Source organism: Eubalaena glacialis, chromosome 5 (genome assembly GCF_028564815.1).
Source record: "Eubalaena glacialis isolate mEubGla1 chromosome 5, mEubGla1.1.hap2.+ XY, whole genome shotgun sequence".
Classification (NCBI taxonomy): domain Eukaryota; kingdom Metazoa; phylum Chordata; class Mammalia; order Artiodactyla; family Balaenidae; genus Eubalaena; species Eubalaena glacialis.
The window spans coordinates 146,243,198-146,260,706 of record NC_083720.1 but is presented as its reverse complement, the minus strand read 5'-3'; the positions used below and the strand labels follow the sequence as shown (position 1 = coordinate 146,260,706).

Genomic DNA, 17,509 nt, shown 5'->3' with positions numbered 1-17,509 from the left:
AAAAATTTACAGGATTATTGTGGAACGCATATGTAACAATTTATATTGTAAACCAGAAGTGTGCAAGCTGTAACACAAGGAACAGTTACTAACTGAAAAACACAAATGCTAGTGAGAAGAAACTTTATGAAGAAACTTGAAAACTGAACTTCTTATGGAAACTGATGAACTGCCTCGTTAAGTAGCACAAAAAGTACATCTGTACTAATTATTAAAACTTCTTTAAGGAGGCCCCCCTCTTACAGTTGTATTCCAAAGTTCACTTTAAGTCAGTTTTAGAATTCAGAATACGCTTTCTGATAAACACAGTGATCAATTGGTGATTTAACTCCAAATTAGCCTACAGCAACTGATATAACCCAAAGAAGTTTTGAAATACTATATACTTGAAATAGAAAAACCAAAAAACAGAAAATAATATAGTTGGAATGAACACTTTGAAACAAAACACCCGTTTTAAAAATAAAAGAGCAGTAAGTTATGTTTTACCGAAAACTCACTCATTCATTTAACATGTAATATCAATACCTATGTCTGCCAAGAATGGGGAAACATCAAAACAAATTATTGGGCTTCCCTGGTGGCGCAGTGGTTAGGTATCTGCCTGCCAGTGCAGGGGACACGGGTTCAAGCCCTGGTCCGGGAAGATCCCACAGGCGAAGGAGCAACTAAGCCCACGAGCCACAACTACTGAGCCTGTGCGCCTAGAGCCCGTGCTCCGCAACAAGAGAAGCCACCGCAATGAGAAGCCCGCGCACCGCAACGAAGAGTAGCCCCCGCTTGCCGCAACTAGAGAAAGCCCACGTGCAGCAACGAAGACCCAACGCAGCCAAAAAAAAAAAAAAATTCAGCATTTGCACAGTTTTCCAGAGGGGAAAGAAAGGAGGTGGGAAAAACAGTGGGAATCAGAGTTTCCGAGACTGGGAGTTTAAATGCAAACTGCATAAGGAATGGGCTGCTGGGGGAGGCTCCAGAGTGGCGGGAACAAGGGGTTACTGGGCTGTATCACCAAGGAGTCATTGCTATTTGAGTGTGTGTACATACATATATATGTCTATATATGTGTCAATCATGAAACAGTCATCTAAAAACTATGTAGATTTTAATTTTATGACATAAGTAGAAGTCACTGGAATATTTATGGGATGTGCACCATTCACTCATAGCAACCAGCCTTTCTGGACCTTTCTGGCCACTGAAGTGTGAGTGGATAATATTCTAAAATTGAAAACCACCTAAATATTCATCAAAAGAGAATACAGCAAATTATAAAGCATAAAGGAATACTACAATAACTGTTACAACTGGTGTATAGATTAATGTTTGCGGACATAGAAAGATGTGCGTGGCATGTTATCTACATGATAAAGTTAGTAACAGAATAGCAAGCATGAATAGTTCTTTTACGTAAAATGCCTTTAAATTTCTGTGTAGAGATTTCTAAAAGGATGTTCAGAAAAATGTGAAGAGCAATGGGTCACTGGGTAATTTTTGCTTTTTCTTTTTGCCCTTTTGGGTAGTATTTTAGTTACCTAACAAGGAGAGAGTATCATTTTAATGGAATAACGTTACTTAAAAACATTTTAGAGTGATGAGAGTATATGCTTCTGTGAAGCTTAGCAATCTGATAACAGTATCATTTCCTCACCCAAACCAAACAAACAACATTTAATAAGCTGGTCTTACTGTATAGTAACAGGTTGGCCACCCAGAGAGAGAATACTAATACTCTTAACAGTTTCATTTGAAACCTTTTTCTTAGAGATGAGAGAATAATTTCACCTCAGTGTTAACACCTAGAAAAACAATTTTCATTAGTAAAAAGCCATTACTAAACATCAAACTATATACTTTACATAAATAATTTCTATGAAAAAGTAAACAACATACTATGTGAAAGATAAGAAAGCCTCTCCTACCTGTGAGTAACAAGCGGCATTCCTTCAGGTGACTCTTTTGGAATGTATTTAACCAGTATACTCTTAGGTCAACTAAATTAAAATCAGTTCCCTGAAAATTAATTATATACCAAAGTTTCATTACACAGTATGTTTAATCTTAAAAAATATATATCTTTACTGAATAAGTAATGTTGATGGGTGAGTGTATCCTTTCTACCTCCATAGGGTGATAGCAAATTTCCCTAGAATAATAAGACGATGACCAGGGTTTCTTTTCAAAAGTTTTCTTTTAAAAAACATAATTATATTTCATAGTTCCTTGTTTATCTGTTTGAGGGACCAAACAGTCTTGTTAGTTGGTGCTAAAATGTATAGCTAAGATGGTAGGATACTTATCATTTAAAACCAACGTGAAGGGTATGTCAAGCATGCAGACACCCACATTTACTTAATAGTGACAAGCAGTAGATGAGTCATCTGATGGCGAGCCAATTAATAAATGAGTGCTGAGTGTAAACTGTTTGGTGTACAGTACAATCCTCGGGCAGGCCCATTGAACAGTAGCACCAATGAAGAAGAGAAGCTGTAAACAACTTCCCGTTCCCCAGAAAACTCAATAGGTTTGACTTCCATTCAACACAAACAAAAACTTCCAGAACACTCAACAAGAAATGAAAGTAGCTGCAATCTGCCTATCTAGGTTAGGCAACAGGATGTAGTGAGGGACCAGACTTGCATATCTTTCAGCTGACTGAGAACAACCAGAACAGTTAATTGAATGAATATGTAAACAGCTCAGTTCGATCCAACAAATATTTACTAAGCACTTACTGTTTTCTTTGTCAGTGGGAAGTGCTTCAGACAATGCCAAGATAAAAGGCAAGATAGTCCCTGCCCTAAAGGAGCTTATATAATGGGGTGAAGGGGAAGAAAATTATGTATCATAATTAATAGACTATTTCCATAGGAAAGGTACAAACCGGCATAATTAACAGAGTATTTCCATAAGATATGTACAGACTGGTACAAGCTGGCACAAGGTACGAACAAGAGTTAAGCATTATGTATTTTGGGGAGTGATTTGTCTGTTTAGGAGCTAAAAAGTATTATCATTAGGAAAGGTCTTCTAGGGGAAGTGGCATTTGATATAGGACATTTGATATAGGACTTAAGTCTGGATAACATCGTTAATACAACTACATTCTTCCAGAACCTCTTTTACAGAGACCACCAGCTAGTAAGCATAGTGAGTCACAAAACTAACAAGCACTCTGCTTTCAAGTGGTTTCCAAACTGGACTGCTATTTATTAAATTCAAATTAAATAGATTATTAGTACAGTTTAGATTAATTCTGGGTAATTGCTTTTCCTCAAATAATTAAACATTAAACTCGTGTGGGCTCCATCCCTCCCCTCCTTTACCTAGATTATTAGAAACAGAATTCATCCTTCATATTCATTCACTCAACAAATACACACTGGTGGTCTATTATGTGTTGGGCATTGTGTGCTAGGCATTGGCACCAAACAAGACACAAGTGAAGTTTTCACCTGTCCCCTCTCACATCTGGCCTTTTTCCTGCAATAGTCAAAGAATTACAGCATTAGGGGGACCATCAGTGATCCTTCTGCCTAGAGGTTGGGCTATATCTTCATATGCCCAACAAAAAAGCTATTTATTTTTCCATCTAATTTATTATCTGCTTTATTTCTAATTACAGGATATAGGTTCAACTAAAGTTGAATCCCTGACATTCAGTTACAATATTCATTATTTTTAGTCCATCCTGACTTCTGGTATTCTATGTTAAAAGGAATCACATTAGTGCTTCTTCCAATGAACTACAAAGAAAAAAAAGTGCTTATAAAGTTAATCAGAAATGTTATATTGAATTAAGCATCATGGGCCTATCTCTAATACATGCAAAACAAAACACTGCAGTTACTAAAGTAGAATCTAAACTTTTAACCTACTAGAAAATCATCATCCTTTCTCTTCAGTATTCTCCAACTCAGTACCTTGTTTTTCACTCTAGGGCCCTTGTTGTGTTTTGTAATTACAGTGTAGAAGTCAAGAATTCAAACTCTGAGCCTTGTATACAGGTTTAAATCTTGGCTCTCTATGTTACTAGCTGCATGACATTGTATAAGTTACTTAACCTACATGTGTCTCTTTCCTCATTTGTAAATTTGGGATAACATTACCCAATTTATGGGGTTGTTGTTAGGATTAGATGAATATATGTAATTTGGTTAGAACAGTCCCTGACACCTAATAAACAGTTACCTGTGACTATTATTGTAATTATTATTTATTTGCATAGTGTTTTTGTCTGTTTCCTTCCACAAAAACATAAGCTCACTGAGGGTAGGCAGCATGTCTCTCCAGTTCATCTACTATGTATCTGATGCACAGTACATGCCCATGACAGAGGATGTACTCAATAAAACTCAGTGAATGAATAATCTCATTCCCTTCCAAAATCTACTCAAGTGATTTTTTTTATGGGCACTTTCTCCAATACCACCAGTATTTCATATGTAACCATCTCCAGTTTAGACAGACTGTACCTAATTCCCTTATTAGAGCTTTTATTAGTAAGTTCTATGTTAACATTTTAACTATTCTAGAGGGTTAGCTACGAATACTGTCAAGTCTTCACATTTATCTTAATTTATAGCATGAGCCCTCTGTGAGATGATATCCAAGTGGTGTGCCTTATCTTTGCTCATTATAGAAATGAGAGACATTTCCATCTGACTTGTAACGTGGGAAAGAACAATGGAAAGAAAAATCAGTGGGACAAGCGTTGGGCCGACATAACTTTAGGAAGAGCCAACCAAACTCCGAACAACAGTCAGTTAGTCCCACTATGGGCAGGAGGTGGGTAAGGGGGGGTGGAGGGAAGGAAGATTCTTTTGGAGACTGTAAATCAGTTGATACTCTGTTGTTACCAAGGGTTTTATGCTGCCACATGGAGGGGATTGGCTGAGTGACAGAGTCCACGGCGGTGTAGGTGTTTGCTCTCCACAATTAAGTCCACTGCATACTTACTTTTCCTGTTTATTCCTTTCAGAGGAGGTGCCATTATGCCTGTGCTATTGACTAAAGGTTTGTTGACTCAAGGTGGGAGGCTGTCTGGGTCCAATGGCCAAGAAGGGCTGATAGTGAGAATTACCTGCAGCATCTGATACAACACACATACAGGACACATCATTCTAAAGTTTCAACTTCACACCACTTCTAAACAATTGGGAAGTGGGGGGCAGACAACCAGTGTCCCCAACATAGCAAGTATAAAAATACTAGGGTCAGAAGCAATGTAAATTTGATTCTTTGAAAAAGCTTTCAAATTTTCTCTTGGCCCTGACCTAGAATCAAGCTGTGATGAAGTGAGGATACAGTAATTACTTATTCCACAATGAAACATTTTGTTTTGAGTTTATTCATTCACTTGGCAGTTGTTCTCAATCTTTTTTTTTCCTGCCCGACGTGCATGAGAGGATATACACTGTTCTTTTCTTAACAGCAGGTGAATCACTGACTTAATTTCCAAAGGTGTTTTGGAGGTTTTAATCCTGTCCTCACCTTTTCCCATTTTTTTTCATATTTCTTACTTCATGTTCCTGCCCTTTTCACCTTATCCAGAATAATGAGTATTTAAACTCCAGGATATCAGAGCTAAATAATTGCCTTAATTTTTTTTCAAAGAATCAAGTGGCATTTATTTCACCTCTGCATCTTCAAATTACTATACTTATTCAACAGAAATCTGCATAACACTGTTAGGGGCTTTGGGGTTACATAAAGAAGTACAACCGGGGCTTCCCTGGTGGCGCAGTGGTTGAGAGTCTGCCTGCCAGTGCAGGGGACACGGGTTCGAGCCCTGGTCTGGGAAGATCCCACGGGCCGCGGAGCAACTGGGCCCGTGAGCCACAACTACTGAGCCTGCGCGTCTGGAGCCTGTGTTCCGCAATAAGAGAGGCCGCGATGGTGAGAGGCCCGCGCACCGCGATGAAGAGTGGCCCGCACTTGCCGCAACTGGAGAAAGCCCTCGCACAGAAACGAAGACCCAACACAGCCAAAAATAAAATTAATTAATTAATTAAAAAAAAAAAAATGACCACCAGGCACACAGAGCAATGGAACGGGGGGCGGGAGGCGGCAGGGCTAGTGGTGGAGATTTAGGCCTGGACCTTGTGCACCGTTCTGGTTCACTCTCTCCCTCAGGTGTCTCCTCCACATGATTTCAAGCGCTCAGAACACTTGGGCACTCTGGGCACTCTGCCTCCCCCACCCCCCCCAGGCCACATCACCATCCCCCTCCCCAGGACCACCCCGATGGCCGGTCCACAGTCCTCCACACTTCTCCCCAAGTGCAGCCCACTGCCATCTTCTAAACATGTGCATCAGACAACATCACTCCCCGGCTTAAAACCTCCCAACTACTTTCTGCTTTCCATTGTGCTGAGAACTCCGTCTAAGCTCTTCACTCTAATTAAGGGAATTCTACACAATCCAGCCCAGCCTCCCTTCGCATCATCATCTCCTACCATGTTCCAGAAACACAGACCTATTCTCCAATTTTCGAACATGCCAAGCTTATCCTCATCTCTGAGCCTTTGCACTAGGTGTTTACCTGGGGGGAAAAAAAGTAACACTTACTGAGTCCTTGCTAGGTATATGCATTTTACATGTCTTAACTCACTTAAGCCTCCTATCTCTATATAAGGTAAATACTAAGTCCATTTTATAGAGTTGCCATATGATCCAGCAATCCCACTCCTGGGCATATGTCCAGACAAAATTATAATTTGAAAAGATACATGCATCCCAATGTTCACAGCAGCACTATTTACAATAGCTAAGACATGGAAACAACCTAAATGTCCATTGACAGATGAATGGATAAAGAAGATATGGTACATATAGTCAATAAGTGGTGCTGGGAAGACTGGACAGCTACATGTAAAAGAATGAAATTGGAACATTCTCTAACACCATCCACAAAAATAAACTCAAAATGGATCAAAGACCTAAATGTAAGGCCAGACACCATAAAACTCTTAGAGGAAAACATAAGCAGAACACTCTTTGACATAAATCACAGCAAGATCTTTTTTGCTCCACCTCCTATAGTAATGAAAATAAAAACAAAAATAAACAAACGGGACCTACCTAATTAAAAGTTTCTGCACAGCAAAGGAAACCATAAACAAAATGAAAAGACAACCTACAGAATGCGAGAAAATATTTGCAAACAAAGCGACCGACAAGGGATTAATCTCCAAAATATACAAACAGCTCATGCAGCCCTATGTCAAAAAAACCAAACAAATCAAACAACCCAATCAAAAAATGGGCAGAAGATCTAAACAGACATTTCTCCAAAGAAGACATACATATGGCCAAAAAGCACATGAAAATATGCTCCACATTGTTAATTATTAGAGAACTGCAAATCAAAACTACAATGAGGTACCACCTCACACCGGTCAGAATGGCTATCATCAAAAAGTCTACAAACAATAAATGCTGGAGAGGGTGTGGAGAAAAGGGAACCCTCCTACACCGCTGGTGGGAATGTAAATTGATACAGCCACTATGGAGAACAGTACGGAGGTTCCTTAAAAAACTAAAAATAGAGCTAACATATGATCCAGCAATCCCACTCCTGGGCATATATCTGGAATAAACCATAATCCAAAAAGATACACACACCTCAATATTCACTGCAGCACTATTCACAATAGCCAAGACATGGAAGCAGCCTAAATGTCCATCGAGACAGGAATGGATAAAGGAGATGTGGTACATATATACAATGGTATATCACTCAGTCATAAAAAAGAATGAAATAATGCCATTTGCAGCAACATGGATGGACCTAGAGATTATCATACTAAGTGAAGTAAGTCAGACAGAGAAAACAAATATCATATGATATCACTCATGTGTGGAATCTAATTTTAAAAAATGATGATACAAATGAACTTATTTACAAAACAGAAACAGACTTTACAGATATCGAAAACAAACTTACGGTTACCAAAGGGGAAACGTGGGGGGGAGGGGAGGGGAGGGGATAAATCAGGAGCTTGGGATGAATATACACACACTACTATATATAAGATAGATAACCAACAAGGACATACTGTATAGCAGAGGAAATTCTACTCAGTATTCTGTGATAACCTATATGAGAAAAGAATCTAAGAAAGAACGAATATATGTATATGTATAACTGAATCACTTTGCTGTACACCTGAAACTAACACAACATTGTAAATCAACTATACCTCAATAAAATTTAAAAAAGGAAAAAAAAAGAAAGGCTAGGATTTTTCCACTGATGTGAACTTCCAGGTCTTTGCACAATGACTGTAAAGAGTTCTAAAAAATCCAACCATATTGGACTGTTTAATGCATTGATACTGTCTCCACCTGTGTACATACGTGATTACATCTGTTATAAAGTTAAAGAAAATTGTTCAGAAAAAAAAGAAGATATGGTACATATATACAATGGAATATTAGCCATAAAAAGGAATGAAATCATGCCATTTGCAGCAACATGGATGGACCTAGAGATGATCATACTAAGTGAAGTCAGAAAGAGTAAGACAAATATCATATATCACATATACGGAACATAAAATACAACACAAATGAACATATTCTATGAAACAGAAACAGACTCATGGACATAGAAAACAGACTTGTGGTTGCCAAGGGGGAGAGGGGGTGGGGAGGGAAGGATTGGGAGTTTGGGATTAGCAGATGCAAACTATTATGTATAGGATGGATAAACATCAAGGTCTTACTGTGTAGCACAGAGAACTATACTCAGTATCCTGTAATAAACCATAATGGAAAGGAATATGAAAAAGAATGTGTGTGTGTGTGTGTATATAAATCACTTTGCTGTACAGCAGAAATTAACATTGTAAATCAACTATACTTCAATAAAATTAAAAAGAATATATATATATATATATATAAAACCACAAATAAAGCCCATTTTACAGATGGGGAAACAGACTCAGAAAAGTTAAGGAATTTGTCCTAGGGCCCTACAGTCAGTAAATGCCAGAGCTTGGATCTAAATCCAGTCAGTCTGGCACTGGAGTTTACGCTCTGAAGTACTTTCTAACCTGTTCGTGATTTTCTTCTTCGCTGGGATGAATTCTCGTACTTCGGATCTCAGCGTAAATGTCACCTCAGCAGAATGGCTATCTCTGATTCCCTAATCAAAAGTAGCCATCCAGCCCCTTGCTGGATGTTCTATCACCCTCTCCTTGGCCATAAAACAGTGCCTGTCACAGAGCAGCACTGAATAAATATTTGCCGAATGAACAAGGGTTAAGAAAATTTGTTACAATTACTAGAATCTTGGAGCTGTAAGGTACCTTTGAAATAATATATTTCAACTTCCTCTTTTACATCTGAGAAGAGCTATTAAAGACACATAGTGAATTGCCTAGAGAAATCAGGCGTGCAGTGGTAAAGCAAGGACTTGCGTGCGGTGCTCCGAACAACCAGTTCTGTGTTCATCTTACTATTTTGCTTCCAAATTTAAGAGACTTTTGATAGCGTATCTGCAATCAAATTGTGATGACAGAAGCCATGTTTTATGCTTAATTAAGGGAAAGACTCAAGAAACTAAAACCCATGGATACAGAAAAACTGCTCATTTTATGTGTAGGTTTATGTCTTTGAGTGAGTGAAACTGATTAACATAAATGACTGAACAGCTAAATGGTATTTTATCGCTCTTTGAAGTTATTGCCAAGAGAAAAGTTGCTAACATTGCAAAAACATAACTTTGTTCCTCTACTTTAATATTTACTTAAAATAAATGCCAGTCTTCAAACTCCCGGTCCACCCAATGTCCCTGTCGTCCAGCTTGTATGCACAGCTAAGCAAAACTCAAGCTAAACATTGCAGACTAGGCTTCGCATGTCCAGGATTATCAGTATATTCCTCTAACTTAATCTGACCCCGCCATGTCTCAGGGTGCACGTGAATTCTCCTAATAAGAAAAGTACTACTGCTGCCTTTAATTTCTTTGGGCAAAGCTGTATTCATAGAGAACTAGAGTAAGTACCCGACTGACCACATAGCATAAAGAAGGGTGGAGTCAAGGCAGAGCTGAAGATGAACTGCTATTTGAGCCATCTTGGTTTTTATAAAATGTGAACTAGGGCCATTATTTCCACTAAATGGATAAAGATAGATAGCCTATGGCTGATGAGTTTTTACAAAACAATGAAAATGTTTGAGATCTCAGGATTCCAAAATCCAAAAAGAAAACTCGACAAAATATATTAATTATTCAACTACAGCTCAACAGAAATCAATTTTTAAAATAAACTATAGGACTTCCCTGGTGGTCCAGTGGCTGGGAATCCGCCTTCCAGTGCAGGGGACGTGGGTTCGATCCCTGGTCGGGGAACTAAGATCCCGCATGCCACAACCAGAGAGCCCATGTGCCACAGCTAAGACCTAATGCAGCCAAAAATAAATAAATATTTAAAGAAAAAAAAAATTATAACTTTATGGGTTGTGGGTACATTTTAACATGTTTGATGTGATGCAGTGTGTGGCTGTCAAAAGAAGAGAGTTTAAAAAACCTAGGAAATTCTTTGAAAACAAAAAAGGTCTAGAAAAGCAATACACTGAAATAAATGCAAGGAATATTTGCCATCTATGTTTAAAAGTACATCTACAAGCGAGATTAATCCCCTAGATTAATCCATGCACAAGGAAATTACATTGATCTATATTAGAAATGAATATCATAATTATATCTAGGAAATAATAGTGCCTAACCTTTTACATGTCCCTGGACGTCTTTCTTCCAAGACATACGCTTGTTTCCTATTTTAAGGACAAATCTGTGGCCGCAATACTGTCAACTGAGTTGAAGCCCCATGATGGGGAAATTTACAAACTGCAATGAATCTGCTTTTCTAGAAAATCACTAACCTGTAATCATATATAATACTAATATGTTCCAGGAACTATTCTAAGCTTCATATATTTTATATAAATATATATACTGATATATAGCTATATATACACTTACACATATATATTCATATATACTAACAACCACTATATAAGATAGCTAATATTATTATGTCTCTTCTGTAACTGAAGAAATGAGAGGTTAAATAATTTGTCCAAGATCCTACTCTTAGAAAGTAATGAAGCCAAGTTTAAACCAAGACAGTCTGGCTATGCTGTCTTTCTATACCAAATTATATAAAACCTGAACCATGTCTTATTTCATTTTGATTTATCACAGAATTGTTCCCATGACCCACCAAGGTAATTCTCTAGGCTCATCAGGGGGGCAAATTTTTGCTTGCTAGCCACATTAAGGAGAACGAGATACCATATGATCAGTCTGCCTTTAAATATTCTATTAGTCTTTAATTATGAATGGGGGGGGGTCTCAGTTTTTTCTAATTGTAACAGTTAAATCTTTAAAAACCAAAGTGATATGACCTTCTACCTGAGCCCAATCTAACACAAAAATATTCCAATCAACTGTGTATATAGCAAACATATTCGATCACAGATTCTATAGAACTCATCAAAAACTAAGTCCTCCATCATTTACATTCTATTGATACTTCGGGAACAAACCTACCTGCATTTTTCCCCTTTTGTTATCTAATAGAAAATTTAGAGGAGGCATGACAAATTTAACAAAGACTGTATGTGATGGTAAAAAGTTGAGAACTTCCAAGTTCTCAAGTTTAATAACTGAGTCAGTCATAATTTATATTAATACATCTTAAAATGACTACTCATTCTAGAAACAGAGGGTTTTTCCCCTAATCCCAGAGGTAGAGTTATTTTTTTCCCCATGTAACATTATGCTTCTCATAATGTTTTCTTAATGAGTGTTATTCAGATGACTGTTCTTTTGGAAACAGTATAAAGTGTCATTATGTGCCTGCAATTAATGATTTAAAAAATCTCTATATCTACAAATCCAGGATACTTTCCTCAGTTCTCTTTCTCCTTGATCCCTCTCTATAGTTCACGCTTTCTTGAAATTCCATTTTCTTTGGCTTTGGTGATGCTACACTAGCTTATATTCCTCTGATCTCTCCAAATGTTTTTTCTCATTACTTAGTATAGACATTTCCCAGATGCCACTGTTCTTGGAGAGTTTGTCCATTTTGTCTTCAAGAAGTAAATTAGAATGAATGACTTCCAAACTCTAGCTCAGCCAGATTTTTCTCTAATCTAATTATAGTTGCCTAGCTGTAGATCCCTGATGGATAATTCTTAGGAAGTAGTAGGAGAACAAGTGAGGCTACCCAAGAAATTAGGGACCAAATCATTATAAGGCTTTGAATGTCATGGTGGAGAAAAGAAATATCCTTGAATGAAAGTCTTGGAAACAAGAGAGAAGATCTGATTTATATTTTAAATAGGTAATCTAGCAACAGTGTGGATTTGAAGTAGTTGAGAGCAAAAAGGAAAACCAGTTAAGAAGTTACCAAAATCAGCCAAAGAGGAAATGAAGAGAACTTGGGGGATGCTGAGTACATTAAAAGGGAGGGAGAACTCTAAGTCAGCTAAATTTGAATGAGTCACAAGCCACTTCCCTGGCACACACACTCATATATTCACATGATTGGGATCTCTACTATAAACCCCACCGCAACACTGATCTCAACTGTAATTCAGTAATTATTTAAGGAATCTCCCTGTTCCCCCCAAAAGTATGAGCTCCCTGAGGGTCTGAACAATGTCGTTTGGCCAAGAGCTGGCACACTGTCTGCTGGCATATAGTATGTACTCAAAAAATATCTGGTAAATTAATAAATTTGCCAAATAAATAAAAATTCTAGAAAACTAAGGTCACAACAAAATCTAAATGCTGAAAAGAAATTCACGGATCAACTAGTAGCAAATAGAAGGTTAGAAAAATTAAATGACTTGCTTCAAGTCGCAAAGCTAGTTAATAACAGAGGCGGGGAGTAGAATTCTGCTTCTCCAAGACTAGAGGAAAATAAAAGAAACTGCAGATGTAGAAGGCAGATATGGGGGTGTAAGATAATTCTGGAGATTATTACATAAGTGTACATACACGCCCACATGTAATGTTGAGAATATAAATTTGTCACTGGATTTTGTCAACGGTGAGGTAACATGCCTCAATGTATACATCTATATATTTTTGCATGTATGCCTAAATCTGCTGCTTGTCATTACTGGATGATGATGCCAAAAAGCTTAAAAGGTCAATAGCTATTTTTAAGATTACCCTTGAACAAGACATATGGCACTAGTTTTTACTTGAAATCTTATAGACAGCAGCCATTACATTAGTAATTTGATCTTGCTTTCACTTGAATTTTCTTTTAGAGGTATGAAATGAGAAAGCAGAATTATTAGAGTCTGCGTTTGTTTTTTTCCCCCCGAAGAGAAGAATATTCATTTTAAATGCTTTCTTCAATTTTTTAAAGTTATATTTAAAAACTGACTATACACGTATGGACATCAAGGCAAAGAATACAATGAAGGTTATTAATCCCGCACGTAACCCATGACTGCTGAGATAAAGCACGGTGCAGTAAATAACAACTTCTATAGCTGAGAAAATATGTGATGTAGTGGAAAACCCAGCAGGCCAGGAATCAGAAGACATCCTATTCTTAGTCTTCCTGCCTACAAGTTATATAACTTGAAGCCAATCATTGACACCCAGCCACCAGCCACCTGATGGAGCCTCAAGTCATCCATTGTGAAAAAAAATCAACCGGTCTTCTCTCTTCCTAATACTGATACAAGGAATAAGCAAGATCATGAATGTAGAAGTCCTCTGAAGGTATTTTTGAAGGGAAACATGCAATTTCATTTTTTTAAATCAGTATTGAACAGAGTAGTGTTGATGACTTCTGGCTGAACATTTCTCTTTAATAAATAACTGACTGACTTAAAGGACCTTGAATTTACCCTGGACCATATATTTTCCCAGCTGATCATTAACGGTCAGGCAGACGTTATTGCTTATTTACTGCATTCCCACAGAGATTGAAGGACTCAAGGTATTATTTTTTAAAGGATGAGAGATTTTTTTGCTCTGGCCCCAATCAGTAATGTTCAACTACTGAGCCTGGTTATTCTCTAAAGAGGTATATTCCAGAGAAGGGTTCACACATTTTAAAAACACTGCATCACACTGATGGGATAAAAGACCTGCAAGCCATCTACTTTACCCTTTTTCTCACATCAGCACTGACCTTAAATGTATTGACCTAAGAGTACTAGGGGGAAAAAAAAATCTCTGCTCCTTGCAATATAAAAGTAAATTCTTATTTCACATAAGAAAAGATATAAATTACCCTGGACATTTTTCAGTACTATTGGTTGCTTATCTCATATACTACAAACAAGCAATCTATTTCTATTTTTGCAACCACTTGCAGATCTAAGGTTAGTACATTGCCATCTCTTGAGTGAGACCAAGGTCAAAAAGCACCCTTTCTAATTGCTTACGTTTAAAAAAATCAAGGCTTGATGCATCATTATTACCATTAACCAGAGTAATAAACTTTACTCTACCTTCACACAGAGTATTGGGAGGAACACTATGTATGGGTCACATAGAATTATACACCATCATTATTCCTGCAAAAAAGTAAGAGAACAGCTAATAGAGAATTTGTAGTATCATCTTCAATATGTATATTTGATTTCTTATGATTCAAACTCATGTTCTTAGCTGATAATAAAAGGAATAGTAGACTTGAGCTTACTATTAGATTTAATTATATGTAATTGCAATATTTGGCCATTTTGAACTAGAAAAATGGCACTTTTATATGGTTCGACCTATACTTCTGTTCATCTGAGCAAGGGACAATGATAATGTAGAAATCTTTCTGCACCAATGTGGTTGTTTTCTCTCTGAAAAGCAATTGATTATTCTCTTGCCTAGTCAGAGCTTCAAATGGAAAAAACCAAAATAAATTTCAGTTCTATTTTAGCTTCTGTAATCCTAAAGATCGATACTTTGTACACTTCAGCTTTTTATCCATAAAAGTATGAGAGTACCAACTATGCTTATGGATGCACCCTGAGAAATACATAATTGAGGAATATACTTTTTGTAGACACACCGAATTTAATATACAAGTCTGTCATCTTCTATACAAAAAAATCTTGGCTATGAGCAAACAAAATGATGTAAAACTAAAGGATTTAAATGACATGGGAAACATTATAATTTAATGTTTTGTAAAAAAAAAAAAAAAGCAGGATTAAAAAGGTATATAAAATGTAAAACATAAAATTTACAAAAGAATATATACATAAAAAGAAAGCTGAAAGGAATAGACAAAACATTTTAAGTTAGTATTTCTGGTATTACCTAGGATTAGTGGATGATTTTTCACTGTATACTTGACAACTTTACATATTTTTTTCAAACGTCTACAATTTTAGGGAAAAAATCTGTAAGTAAAAATTGGACTAAATGGGGAGATATGTCATTTTACTAAATGAATGACTCAATATTAAATATTTCAAACTATACCTGCTTAAAACTAAAACTCAATGGGAATTTTTCAATCTAGAAAAATATTCTGATGTTCTGGGAGAATATATGCACATAATTATCCAGGAAAATCCTGAAAAAGAAGAATTAAGTGGAAGAATACCACTCATGACATTAAAATAGAAAGGGTATGATACTAGCACCAGAGAGGCAGATACATTCATGTAGGGGAAGAGAGCCCAGATAAGGCCAAAATATATCTAAAAATTTGATACAGTAATGACAAAAGTGACTTTTTGAATCACTTGGCAAAGTATGAATTACTCTCTAGGTGTTTGGTTAGCAGGCTAATTATTTCAGTGAAAAATTACATTTTTTTAAAAAATTACATTCTTAAAGCATACCTTATTCCAAAGTAAATTTCCCTAGAATTCAGTATCTAAATATTTTAAAAATTATAAATATGCTATGATAAAATATAGGAGAATATTTAATAACTTTTAGATTCCCATACCATACCTTTTCTAATATTCACATATACTCAAGATTTAATTATGAAAATATGAAACTGCAAAAATATTGAGACAATATAAGTAAATATTCTTACAACCTTGAGGTAGAAGGTCTTTCATGGATAACATCAAACCCAAACAACACAAATTGATATACAAGATTAATAAAAATTTTAAACTTCTTTATGGCAAAAAGAATTATGAGGTTTAAATGTGAATTATAAGCTGTGAGTATTTCTAATATATAACTGTAGATTAATAGTTGTACTACAAAAGGAACTCTTACAAATTGATTACCAAAAAAAAAAAAAAAACAAAAACAAAACCCACCAGCTTAGAAAGCCTGAAAAAAGTAAAAAGGCAATTTACAAAAAAAAACTATATGGGAAAACAGGTTTTTAAATATTTTGAACCTCACAATAATCAAATAAGCAACATTTTTTTAACAAGAAATAATATTCACTTATTATATTGGCAACTATGAAAAATAATAACATCAGTATTGGAGAAGGTGTGGGAAAGGGGAGACATTCAGAGGTGGACACTCCAGCATGAACTGGTACAACCTCTCGATGAAGAAAAAATTTGATGATACAAATATCCTTAGACTAGTCAAGTCTACTTCTAAAAGTACATCCAAAGAAAATAATTAGTGACGTGTGAAAAATGTATGTTCAATAATAGTCTCTGCAATGCTGTTTATAGGGGGAACAGTTACTGAGTGGTGATTAAGGGCTTGGAGCTGAGGAGCCAGGCTGTCTGGATCCAGACTCCTGACGCTAACCTCTTCCTACCCACGTGACCTTCAGCAAGTTTAACTTTCTGTGCTGCAATTTCTTCATGAGTAAAGTACAGACAATAATAGTATTTGCCTCATAGGGTTTTAAGGATAGAATTGGCAAATAAATGAAAAGCACCCAGAACATTGCAAGGAACTTAGTAAGCACTCAATAAATGTTACCTGTTATCACTGCTGAGAAAAACATTGTGAAATGCCATTTATAGGGATGCCTTAAGTAAAGGATATTGATCAAAAGATCAGAACACTATGCGGTCATTAGAAATGATGAGGTAAAATTATAAGCATGGAAAAATGCCACAGTAGATGACATTAAGTTTTTAAATAAGGGGTACAAAGCAGGAATATTTTACTACCTCATCTTTAATCAAACAAACATAAATATATATGTGAGCATTCAGAGAAAAGAATATGGAAGCACATAAGCTGAAGTACAAAGAGTGACTGAATGCAGGTGTAGAATTATGGATGATTTTCATTTTCATCCTTATACTTGTGGTTTTTTGGTACAAAAAAAACTTTTCTTTTTAAATTAATGTTACTTTTATAATAAAAAATAAACTTACACCCATTTTGAAAAAAAAGGCAACTGGAAAGTCAATTAAGACAATTAGAAGTGATGGGTGATTGATAACACAGAAGTACAGGCAATGAAGTAACCACGGGAAAGGGCTGGTCCGGGTTTCAGCAGAGAAAGACCAAACGTTCCACTCACCCATTCTTTAATTGCCAAAAACATGTTTATGGATGATGACGATAATATATACAATT

General features: G+C 36.3%; 1 protein-coding gene across 3 annotated transcripts in view; it reads right to left on the bottom strand.

Annotated features, from left to right (window-relative positions):
• The window catches only part of FAM13A (family with sequence similarity 13 member A), a 333,205-nt gene that overhangs the window by 252,249 nt on the left and 63,447 nt on the right, over positions 1-17,509 (bottom strand). The gene's annotated exons all lie outside the window — the stretch shown is intronic.